Here is an 11,778-nt window from a genome sequence, read left to right as displayed (position 1 = left end):
ACTAGCTATTAGAATGGGGGACCCCCCCAAAAAATGACGTGGGGTCCCCCCTATTTTAATATGTTTATGAGTGACAGTTTTCCTGCTATATACCTGCATGTCATAAGAATTTAAATTAAAAAAGGACCATGTTAAATTCAAATCTGTTTTTTTTTAATTTTTACCGGTGTTTGGTATGCGTTGGAAAAGGGGTAGTCTTATACGGTGAATATATCCTAAACTCTATATTTTAACAGGAAAGTAGGGGGGTCGTCTTATACACCAGGTCGTCTTATACGCCGGAATATACGGTATTAAAAAAATGGAATTTTTACCACTTAAAAGATACTTTTCTAGGTCCCAATATTATAAAATTCTGTGAGGCACCTGTGGGTTTAAAATACTCACTATACCCCTAAATGAATTCCTTAAGCAGTAAAGTTTCCAATATGGGTTCTTTTGTGGGAGTGTCTGCTGATTTAGCACCTCAGCCTACAATCTATTCAAACGGAATCTGCATTCTAAAAGCCAAGTAGTGCTCCATCCCATCTGATTCCCACTGAGTGCTTCTACAGTAGTGTACAACCACATATGGGGTATTGCCACTTTTGTACCTCAGTGGCTATGCAAATGAGATATGGTGTCTGCAATCTATTCCAGCCAAATTTGCTCTCAAATTACCAAATGGCACTTATTCCCTTCCAAGCCCGGCTGTGTGCCTAAACAGCAGTAGTAGTAGTGTGGAGGTTTCACCAATTTATGATACACTAGGTAACTGCTCTCCTCCAAATTAAAGATGTCCGTGTGCATGCAGAGAAGATAATTAACCAAATCTGCTAATCTGGTTGAAAAACTTCACTCAGAGACTGAACCACCAAAATGGCATACTTTATTACGTAGACATGAAGTTATATAGTATTCTACTTCTACGTGGGATTAGTAAATTTCATTGCTCTTTCTGATAACTCGGCACACTGCAATTTGCTCATCCATGTATCTCTTGGTCGGAGTAACGCCTTAGGAATTCCGATGGGAGGGGTGAGTTCGTCTCTCAGAGCCATCTTTGCACATGCCTGCGTCATTTCGTGGAAATCAATTAGTTGTTCATGTCTACAATAAAAACAGAAGCTGTTAGTTATATATTCATTAACTATTAACATAATCCATGTGCATATACACATTTGCATACATACATACACATAGATGATTCCATCATCTCTTTATTAATTCACACTGATTGGGTAATCTATTAAAAGAAACTAATTGATTTTCTATAATATATATATTTTACCTTGACAGTAGTAGTATGGATTATTGCCACATTCACGAGAAATTGCATAATACATTTTAAGTTACATTTTTCCTGTTATCCCTTGTGAAAATGAAAAATTTGCAGCTAAAGCAATATTTTAGTTGAAAAAAATTATATTTTCATTTTTTCAATCCAATTTGCGTTAGTTTTTGTGAAGCATCTGATGGGTTAAAAAATTTCCCAACAGCAATTTTGAATAATTTGAGGGTTACAGTTTTTAAAACTAGTATCATTTTGGGGGGTTATCCGATATATAGGCTTCTCAAAGTCCCTTCAAAACTGAATATGTCCATAGAAAATTAGATTTGTAAATTTCCTTGAAAAAAATAAACATTTCTGCTAAATTTTAACCCCTTTAAAGCCTTCATCCCCGGTTCAGTGAGGGCTCTGGCGCTGAGCCCACACTGAAGCGGGCACATGTCAGCTGATTTATACAGCTGACATGTGCCCGCAACAGCCGCGGGTGGAATCGTGATCCACTCGCGGCTGTAAGTCAGTTAAATGCCGCTGTCAATCTCTGACAGCAGCATTTAACATCACCGCGCCGGAAGCGCGGCATTAGCCCCGCTCATCAGTGACCCCGTCACATGATCGCAGGTCACCGATGCATGGGCATGACAACCCGGGGTCTGCAGCAGACCCCTGTGCTTGTCATGTAAAGATTGCTATGAGCGCCACCTAGAGGTCGCGCTCATAGCACATGAGCATTTGTACTGCATACAGGCGATCTGCTCACCGCATGTATGCAGTAGAAGCAATCAGACAACTGCTGCTTCTACAACCCCTGGCAAAAATTATGGAATCACCAGGCTCGGAGGATGTTCATTCAGTTGTTTAATGTTGTTGAAAAAAGCAGATCACAGACATGGCACAAAACTAAAGTAATTTCAAATGGCAACTTTATGGCTTTAAGAAACACTAAAAGAAATCAAGATAAAAAATGTGGTATTCAGTAAGGGTAATTTTTTTCAGACCATGCAAAGGGAAAAAATTATGGAATCACTCAATTCTGAGGAAAAAATTATGGAATCATTAAAAACAAACACACAAAAGAACACTCAAATACATCACTAGTATTTTATTGCACCACCTCTGGCTTTAATAACAGTTTGCAGTCTCTGAGGCATGGACTTAATGAGTGACAAACAGTACTCTTCATAAATCTGGCTCCAACTTTCTCTGATTGCTGTTGCCAGATCAGCTTTGCAGGTTGGAGAAATGTCATGGACCATTTTCTTCAACTTCCACCAAAGATTTTCAATTGGATTGAGATCCGGACTATTTGCAGGCCATGACATTGACCTTATGTGTCTTCTTTCAAGGAATGTTTTCACAGTTTTTGCTCTATGGCAGGATGCATTATCATCTTGAAAAATGATGTCAGCATCCCCAAACATCCTTTCAATTGAGGGGATAAGAAAACTATCCAAAATATCAATGTAAACGTGGGCATTTATTGAAGATGTAATGACAGCAATCTCCCCAGTGCCTTTACCTGACATGCAGCCCCATATAGTAACATAATTTTTAAAATTGAAGGAAAACTAAGGCCATCTAGTTCAACCCATAGCCTAACATGTTGATCCAGAGGAAGGCAAAAAAAACATGTGACAAACACTAAGCACCACATTGGGGAAAAAAATTCCTTCCCGACTCCGTACGACAATCAGACTACTTCCCTGGATCAACGCCCTATCAAGGAATCTAGTATATATAACCTGTAATATTATACTTTTCAAGAAAGGCATCCATGCCCTTCCTAAATTTTAATAGTGAATCACTCATTACAACATCATGCGGCAGAGAGTTCCATAGTCTCAATGCTCTTACAGTAAAGAATCCCTGTCTGTGATTATGATTAAACCTTTTTTTCTCCAGACATAGAAGATGCCCTCTTGTCCCCGTCTCTGGCCTCAGAGTAAAAATATCAGTAGACAGGTATTTGTACTGTCCCCTCATATACTTGTACATAGTAATAAGATAACCCCTAAGCCATCATTTTTCCACAGTAAATAACCCCAAGTGTAATAACCTGTCTTGGTATTGTAGACCCCCAGTCCTCTAATAACCTTGGTCGCTCTTCTCTGCACCCTCTCTAGTTCAGCTATGTCTTTCTTATTCACCGGAGACCAGAACTGTACACAGTATTCTAAGTGTGGTCGCACTAGTGACTTGTATAGAGGTAAAATTATGTTCTCCTCATGAGCATCTATGCCTCTTTTAATGCATCCCATTATTTTATTTGCCTTTGCAGCAGCAGCCTGACACTGGCTACTAAACGTGAGCTTGTCGTCCACCAATACACCCAGGTCTTTTTCAGTTACAGTTTTGCCCAGTGTTTTACAATTAAGCATATAATTATACATTTTATTTCCTCTGCCCAAGTGCATTACCTTACATTTATCCCCATTAAAGCTCATTTGTCATTTATCAGCCCAAGCTTCTAGTTTACATAGATCCTCCTGTAATATAAAATTATCCTCCTCTGTATTGATTACCCTGCAGAGTTTAGTGTCATCTGCAAATATTGAAATATTACTCTGTACGCCCCCTACAAGGTCATTAATAAATATGTTAAAAAGAAGGGGGCCCAATACTGACCCCTGTGGTACCCCACTGTTAACTGAGACCCAGTCTGAGTGTTTTCCATTAATAACCACCCTTTGTTTCCTATCACTGAGCCAATTCTTAATCCACATACATATATTTTCCAATATCCTCATTGTTCTCATTTTATGTATCAGCATTTTGTATGGAACCATATCAAAAGCTTTCGAAAAGTCCATATACACAACATCCACTGCATTTCCTTGGTCCAGTCCAGAACTTGCCTCCTCATAAAAGCTGATCTGACAGGAACGGTCCCTCGTAAACCCATGTTGATATTGGGTCATGAGGTTATTCTTCTTCAGATACTCTAGTATAGCATCTCTTAGGAAACCTCCAAGATTTTACCCACAGTAGAGGTTAAGCTTATGGGGCTATTATTTCCAAGTTCAGTTTTTGTCCCCTTTTTGAATATTGGCACCACATTTGCTATACGCCAGTCCTGTGGTACAGACCCTGTTATTATGGAATCTTTAAAGATTAAAAATAATGGTCTATCTATGATGTTACTTAATTCCTGCAGTACTCACGGGTGTATCCCATCCGGGCCCAGGGATTTGTCAAGTTTAGTAATTTTTAGATGCCGCCGTACTTCCTGCTGGGTTAAGCAAGTGACATTTAATGGAGAATTTTTGTTATCACTAATCATGTTTTCTGTCATGCTATTTTCTTGTGTAAATACGGTTGAAAAAAATCATTTAGCATATTGGCTTTCTCCTCATCCTCATCCACCATTTCACCCAGACTATTTTTAAGGGGGCCAACACTATCATTTTTTAGTTTTTTACTATTTATGTAGTTAAAGAATATTTTGGGATTATTTTTACTTTCTCTGGCAATGATTCTCTCTGCCTCAATCTTTGCTGCCTTGATTTGGTTTTTAGAGAATTTATTTAATTTTCTATATTTATTTAATGCCTCATCACTACCTACTTGCTTTAGTTCTCTAGATGCTTTCTTTTTGTCACTTATTGCGCCCCTTACAGTTCTATTTAGCCATAGTGGTTTCCTCCTATTTCTAGCATGTTTAGTCCCATAGGGTATATATTGTGCACAGGTCCTATTCAGGATGCTAATAAATGTCTCCCATTAGCTATGTGTAGCTTTATGTCTCAGGATATCATCCCAGTTTATTGCACTAAGATCATCTCTCAACAGTTGGAAATTTGCCTTCCTGAAGTTTAGTGTCTTTGTAACCCCTCTACTACACATCTTATTAAAGGTTACATGAAAATGTATTATTTTGTGATCACTATTACCCAAGTGAGCCCCAACTCATATATTTGATATGCGGTCTGGCCTATTGGTTAATATTAGGTCTAGCAGTTCCCCCCTTCTTGTTGGGTCCTGAACCAGTTGTGAAAGGTAATTGTCTCTCACGGTTGTCAAAAACCTATTACCTTTGCTTGAACTACAGGTTTCTGTCCCCCAATGTATTTCAGGGTAGTTGAAGTCCCCCATAATTGTTATGTTCTGCTACCAAAGCTAAGGAAAGAGAGGAGATCTGTCCCTACTATAAGACTCAGCTGAATCCCTACGATGTAACAGGGAACCTGATCCTGCGATCAGACCTGCTAAAGTCCTAATCTAGTCTGTACGGAGACCTATAGATGTGAGGAGGGAATCCCTACAAGTACTAAGGACTGGGAGGAATATGGGACACCTCCTAACAGAAATAGTAGCAGACAGACGAACAAACAAAATAGATAGAACATAGAGGTCCGTAGACCAAGCAAACTAACAGAGTTAGATACAGAGCACAGGCTAGCTAGAAAGTAGATATACAATGAAGTCCAGCAAAGCCAGAAGGGCGGAGCAGGATTAAATAGGCCAACAAGGTCATGTGACCAGCAAAGGAAAAAAAACCTAACAGCAAGGTTCTAACAATAATAATGACTTCTCCTTGAGTCGCTGCTTCATCTATTTGCTTTACGAGGATATTCTCCGCTGCTTCCATTATTTTTGGAGACTTATAACAAACCCCTATCAGTAATTTATTATTTTTCCCCCCTCCCCTTATCTCCACCCACAGGGACAGGGTTTTAAGGATGATTTTACATATAAACACACCTCCCCTCGCTTGTTTGTACGGTCATTTTTGAACAGACTATAGCCCTGTAAATTAACTGCCCAGTCATGGCTCTCGTCCAGCCATGTCTCAGATATCCCCACCATGTCATAATTATTTTCCAACAAAATTAATTCTAATTCCTCCATTTTGTTGGTGAGGCTTCTAGTATTAGTGTACATGCATTTTATGTATCTCTCAGTACCTCTATTCCTTCTTACTTTATTGACTGTTCTAACCCCACCCCCAATTTCTTTATTTGTGCCCAGGTCACTATCTGCACTATCTTCCCCACCTATAAAATGAATACCCTCCCCCCAAATCCCTAGTTTAAACACTCCTCCAACCTCCTCCTCCTCCAGCCATTTTCTCCCCCAGCACAGCTGCACCCTCCCCATTGAGGTGCAGCCGGTCACTAGCGTAGAGTCTGTAGCCAACTGAGAAGTCGGCCCAGTTCTCCAGGAACCCAAATCCCTCCTTCCTACACCAGTTCTTGAGACACTTATTTATCTCCCGTTGCCTCTCTGGCATGGCACGTGGTACAGGTAGTATTTCAGAGAATACCACCTTGGAGGTCCTTTCTTTAAGCTTGCAGCCTAATTCCCTGAAATCATCTTTAACCCCTTAACCCCCGAGGGTGGTTTGCATGTTAATGACCAGGCCAATTTTTACAATTCTGACCACTGTCATTTTATGAGGTAATTACTCTGGAACGCTTCAACGGATCCCCCTGATTCTGAGAATGTTTTTTCGTGACATATTGTACTTCATGATTGTCGTAAAATTTCTTCGATATCACTTGCGTTTATTTGTGAAAAAAACGGAAATTTGGTGAAAATGTTGAAAATTTTGCAATTTTCAAACTTTGAATTTTTATGCCCTTAAATCAGAGAGATATGTCACACTAAATAGTTAATAAATAACATTTCCCACATGTCTACTTTACATCAGCACAATTTTGGAACCACATTTTTTTTGTTATGAAGCTATAAGGGTTAAAAGTTGACCAGCGTTTTCTCATTTTCCCAACAAAATTTGCAAAAACATTTTTTTAGGGACCACATCAAATTTGAAGTCACTTTGAGAGGTTTTTATGACATAAAATACCCAAAAGTGACCCATTCTAAAAACTGCACCCCTCAAGGAGCTCAAAACCACATTCAAGAACTTTATTAACCCTTCAGGTGCTTCACAGGAATTTTTGGAATGTGGAAGAAAAAAATGAACATTTTACTTTTTTCACAAAAATGTTACTTTAGACCCAATTTTTTTTATTTTCACAGGGGTAACAAGAAAAAATGGACCCCAAAATTTGTTGTGCAATTTCCCCTCGGAACACAGATACCCCATATGTGGGGAAAAAACACTGTTTGGGCGCACGGCAGGGAAGGAGCGCCATTTGACTTTTTGATTGTAAAATTTGCTTGAATAATTAGCGGATGCCATGTTGCGTTTGGAGAGTCCCTGATGTGCCTAAACATTGGAGCTCCCCCACAAGTGACCCCATTTTGGAAACTAGACCCCCCAAGGCACCTATCTAGATGCATAGTGAGCACTTGGAACCCCCTGGTGCTTCACAAATTGATTTGTAAAAATGAAAAAGTATTTTTTTTTCCACTTTTTAATTTTTACGAATCAATTTGTGAAGTACCTGGGGGTTCCAAGTGCTCATTATGCATCTAGATAGGTGCCTTCGGTGGTCTAGTTTCCAAAATGGGGTCACTTGTGGGGAAGCTCCAAAGTTTAGGCACGCAGGGGCTCTCCAAACGCAACAAGGCGTCCGCTAACAATTTGAGCCGATTTTCCATTCAATTTGTTAGCGGACACCATGTCGCGCTTGGAGAGCCCCTGATGTGCCTAAACAGTGGAGCTCCCCCACAAGTGACCCCATTTTGGAAACTATACCCCTCAAGGATTTTATTAAACCATAAAGTTGCCATTTGAAATGACTTTAGTTTTGTGCCATGTCTGTGATCAGCTTTTTTTCAACAACATTAAACAACTGAATGAACATCTTCCAAGCCCGGTGATTCCATAAGTTTTGCCAGGGGTTGTAGTCTCCTATGGAGACTATTGAAGAAAGCAGAAAGTGCAAAAAAATGTTTTTAAAAATATTTAAAAAAATATAAAAGCAAAAATCACCCCCCTTTCACCCCATTCAAAATAAAATAATAAAAAAAACAACCCACATACACATATTTTGTATCGCCGTGTTCAGAATCGCCTAATATATCAATATAAAAAAATAATTAATCTGATCCGTAAACGGCGCAACGAGAAAAAAATTCTAAATGCCAGAATTAAGTTATTTTTGTCAACACAACAGTGCAATAAAATGCAATAACGGGCGATAAAAACATCAGATCTACCCTAAAATTGTATCAATAAAAATGTCAGCTCGGCGCGCAAAAAATAAGCCCTCACCTAGCCCCAGATCCCGAAAAATGGAGACGCTACGGGTCTCGGAAAATGGAGCCATTTTTTTTTTTTAGCAAACTTTGGATTTTTTTTTCACCACTTAAATAAAAAAGAACCTATGCATGTTTGGTATCTACAAACTCGTAATGACCTGGAGAATAAGAATGGCAGTTCAGTTTTACCATTCAGTGAACATGGTAAAAAAAAGCCAAAAAACAACTGTGCTATTGCACTTTTTTTGCAATTTCACAGCACTTGGAATTTTTTATTTTTTTCTCGTTTTCCCATACATGATATGGTAAAACCAGTAATGTTGTTCAAAAGTGCAACTTGTCCCGCAAAAAATAAGCCCTCACGTGGCCATATTGACCAAAAAATAAAAATGCTATGGCTCTGGGAACAAGGGGAGCAAAAATTGAAAACGCAAAAACTGAAAATCCCAAGGCGTTTAAGGGGTTAAAGGGGTTTTCCTATGAAACATTCATTTTAATCAATAGATCTTGGAATAATAATATGTTCCACAATTGGATTTGTTTAAATAAACTGTTTCTGTGCTGAGATAATCTTATAAATGTGCGCCTGTGTAATGGTTGTGTCTGACCATGTACGGAACACGGTCTGATCATACCACAGCTCCTAGGCAGAGGACGAAGCAAAAAAGTGTACAGATATTACAGCATGGGACCACAGCCGAGTCATTTTGTAAGGTAAAACATTTTCCTGCTTGTTTTTAAACAATGTTTTACTTCAAAGAAAGAATTAGCTGTGATCCTCTGCTGTAATGTATGTATACTCTTTTGCTTCCTCCCGTGCCCAGGAGATGTGGTATTATCAGACCATGTTCCGTACACAGTCAGACACAGCCATTATACAGCACACAGCATGGGCACATTTATAAGATTATCTCAGCACAGGGACATTTTATTTAAACACATCCAAATATGGAAGTCATTATTATTCCAAGATCTATTGATTAAAATGAACTTTTGTTCATGGGAAAACCCCTTTAACTCTTCTAACATTGTAATGAAATAAAATGATGTTTTAAAAATGATACTGACATAAAGTAGACATATGGAAAATGTTTTTTATTAACTATTTGTGTGTTATGACTATATGCTTTAAAGAGATAAGAATTGAAAGTTTGAAAATTGCTACTTTTGGTAAATTTTCATCAAATTTCATATATTTTCCCAAAAAACACAGAAAAATGTATTGACCTAAATTTACCCCAAACATAAAGTACAATGTGTCATGGAAAAACAGTCTTAGAATCACCAGGATATATAGAATCATTCCAGAGTAATTACCATATGAAGTGACATGACAGATTTGAAAAATGGGCCTTAGTTATTAAGCTGTCAATAGGCCCTGCGCTAAGGGTATACTGACTACATAACTAGGCTGCGAATGTGGGGCTCTTGAGACACTGTTTCTTGGCTGTCTCTATATAGCAATACGAACACGAAGACATTTCATCAGATAGCTTGACTTGACTACAGAGGCACGTATGAAAATTTCAGAAGATTCATTTTCAAGCTGACTTCTTGAAAATTACAATAGTTAAAAAAGACTATTCTGATCTAGAGATGCAAAGACATGAGTCTCATAACATGGCTGTCATACTCAGAATGAGGAAGAGGGGAAGGGTTGCGTACATAAGAGCGAGGAAGGCAGACAGGGAGAGAGGGAGGACAAACTTCTGAAAGGCAAACCTTATTGCATACCAATGAAATAGAAACAATACAATGACAATATTGGATGATTCCCAAGATGTGGGATATGACACTCACAATCTGAAATCTTTTGATTTCACCCTAATTCAATCATGGCGTGATATCTTTAACGATGTCCGCTGCCTTTCTTGGAAACTAAAGACAAAAATTAATTTAACAAATATGAAGGAATAATACTAAGAACAGTTTAAAAATCCAAATGTATGGTTGGTATCCTGTAGTCCACAACAGTAGGATAGTCCAAGTTCTATTGGAAAACAATCTTTGGATTGGGGAAACCGCAACATGTAAACACTTCCACCAACCTAATAATAGTGGAGAATGTTCAAAGTTCTAACACAGTTGGAGTTATGTGGAGTTATCCTCCCCACTGTGAGCTGTGTCTAGCATTAGTGTCCTTCTTCATGCGATGCCTTCTCTCATGAAGCACTTGGCGATATAAGTCAAATAAGCAACAGTCTGCATGACAGATGATCAGCTCGTGAAGCATCCAAAACTATGAGACTGCAACTTCATCCTTGGTACCACAGATGTGCAGCATGTAGCAATGGCTAGCTTGATATCTCTGTCAAACTCCGGATCCACAGGCTCAAATGCACTTCCTTTCATCAATAGAACAACGATCCTCATACAAGAGGCTTGAAGGCGAAAGCCACATATTATCGCTAAGACTAGAAGCTGATGTGAGTGTGAGTAAGCTGGGCTCAGGCCAATTGAGATGTGATGCTACTGCTCTGGAGTCACTTTGGCACTTTCCACTGCCAGCAAGGCAGGACAAAGTTCAAGTCGTGGAACAGAGTGTGCAGGTTTTGGACTTAGTTTGACCTAACAAGGAACAAATCCGCAATGTACCCTGCTTCTGGCCTGCAACATCTTCAGACAGGCCACTACAGCCTGCATCTGTAGATGCTTCAGAGAGAATGTAGATTTCCTTCCTGATGGCAGTTGAAATAAACTTTAACCCTTTCACCCCAAAACCTGTTTTCACCTTCCTGATCATTCCAATTTTATCAATTCTGACCAGTGTCACTTTATGAGGTAATAACTCTGGAACACTTCAATGGATCCCAGTGATTCTGAGGTTGTTTTTTGTGGCATATTGTACTTCATGATAGTGGTAAAATATGTTCTATATGACTTGTGTTTATTTGTGAAAATATCAGAAATCGTGAAAATTTTGCAATTTGTGAACTCTTCATTTTTATGTCCTTAAAACAAAGAGTTATGTCACACACAATAGTTAATAAGTAACATTTCCCACATGTCTAATTTACATCAGCACAATTTTTGAACCATTTTTTTAGGGACAACATCACATTTGAAGTGATTTTGAGGGGCTTATATGACAGAAAATACCTAAAAGTGACACCGTTCTAAAAATGACACCCCTCAAAGTTTCTGGTGGTGATCAGGTGTGCAATTCTAGCCTCTGTCATAGACTTAATTGCAAATACGGTACAGTCTCTCTCAGAGTTAAGTTGCTGGAAATTTTGCAGTTCTTCAAGAGAATCATGGGTATTAAGTTTCTTCAGAGTTATAACATATTCTCTGTTGTTCCTAGCATAAAGGTCATAAGCTGCACACAGTTGTCCTAGAGCTCCCTCTAGTGGTTTTCTGTGAACAGCAGGCTGAGAGATGTTACAGTGATTACTCAGCTT

The 11,778-nt window shown here is 38.8% G+C and overlaps 1 long non-coding RNA gene across 1 annotated transcript in view; it reads right to left on the bottom strand.

Annotated features, from left to right (window-relative positions):
* Positions 1-917: 917 nt before the first annotated feature.
* Positions 918-11,778, bottom strand: part of LOC141252953 (uncharacterized) — a 407,465-nt gene continuing 396,604 nt past the window's right edge. Inside the window, exon 3 of the long non-coding RNA XR_012314167.1 lies at positions 918-1,089. This is a non-coding gene — a long non-coding RNA (uncharacterized lncRNA). The remainder of the gene's footprint in view (positions 1,090-11,778) is intronic.

This window comes from Phyllobates terribilis, unplaced genomic scaffold (assembly GCF_046119375.1).
Source record: "Phyllobates terribilis strain yellow unplaced genomic scaffold, ASM4611937v1 Scaffold_2__4_contigs__length_985480577, whole genome shotgun sequence".
Classification (NCBI taxonomy): Eukaryota; Metazoa; Chordata; class Amphibia; order Anura; family Dendrobatidae; genus Phyllobates; species Phyllobates terribilis.
Note: the sequence above shows the minus strand (reverse complement) of the source record. Positions and strands in the feature narration are given on the sequence as shown.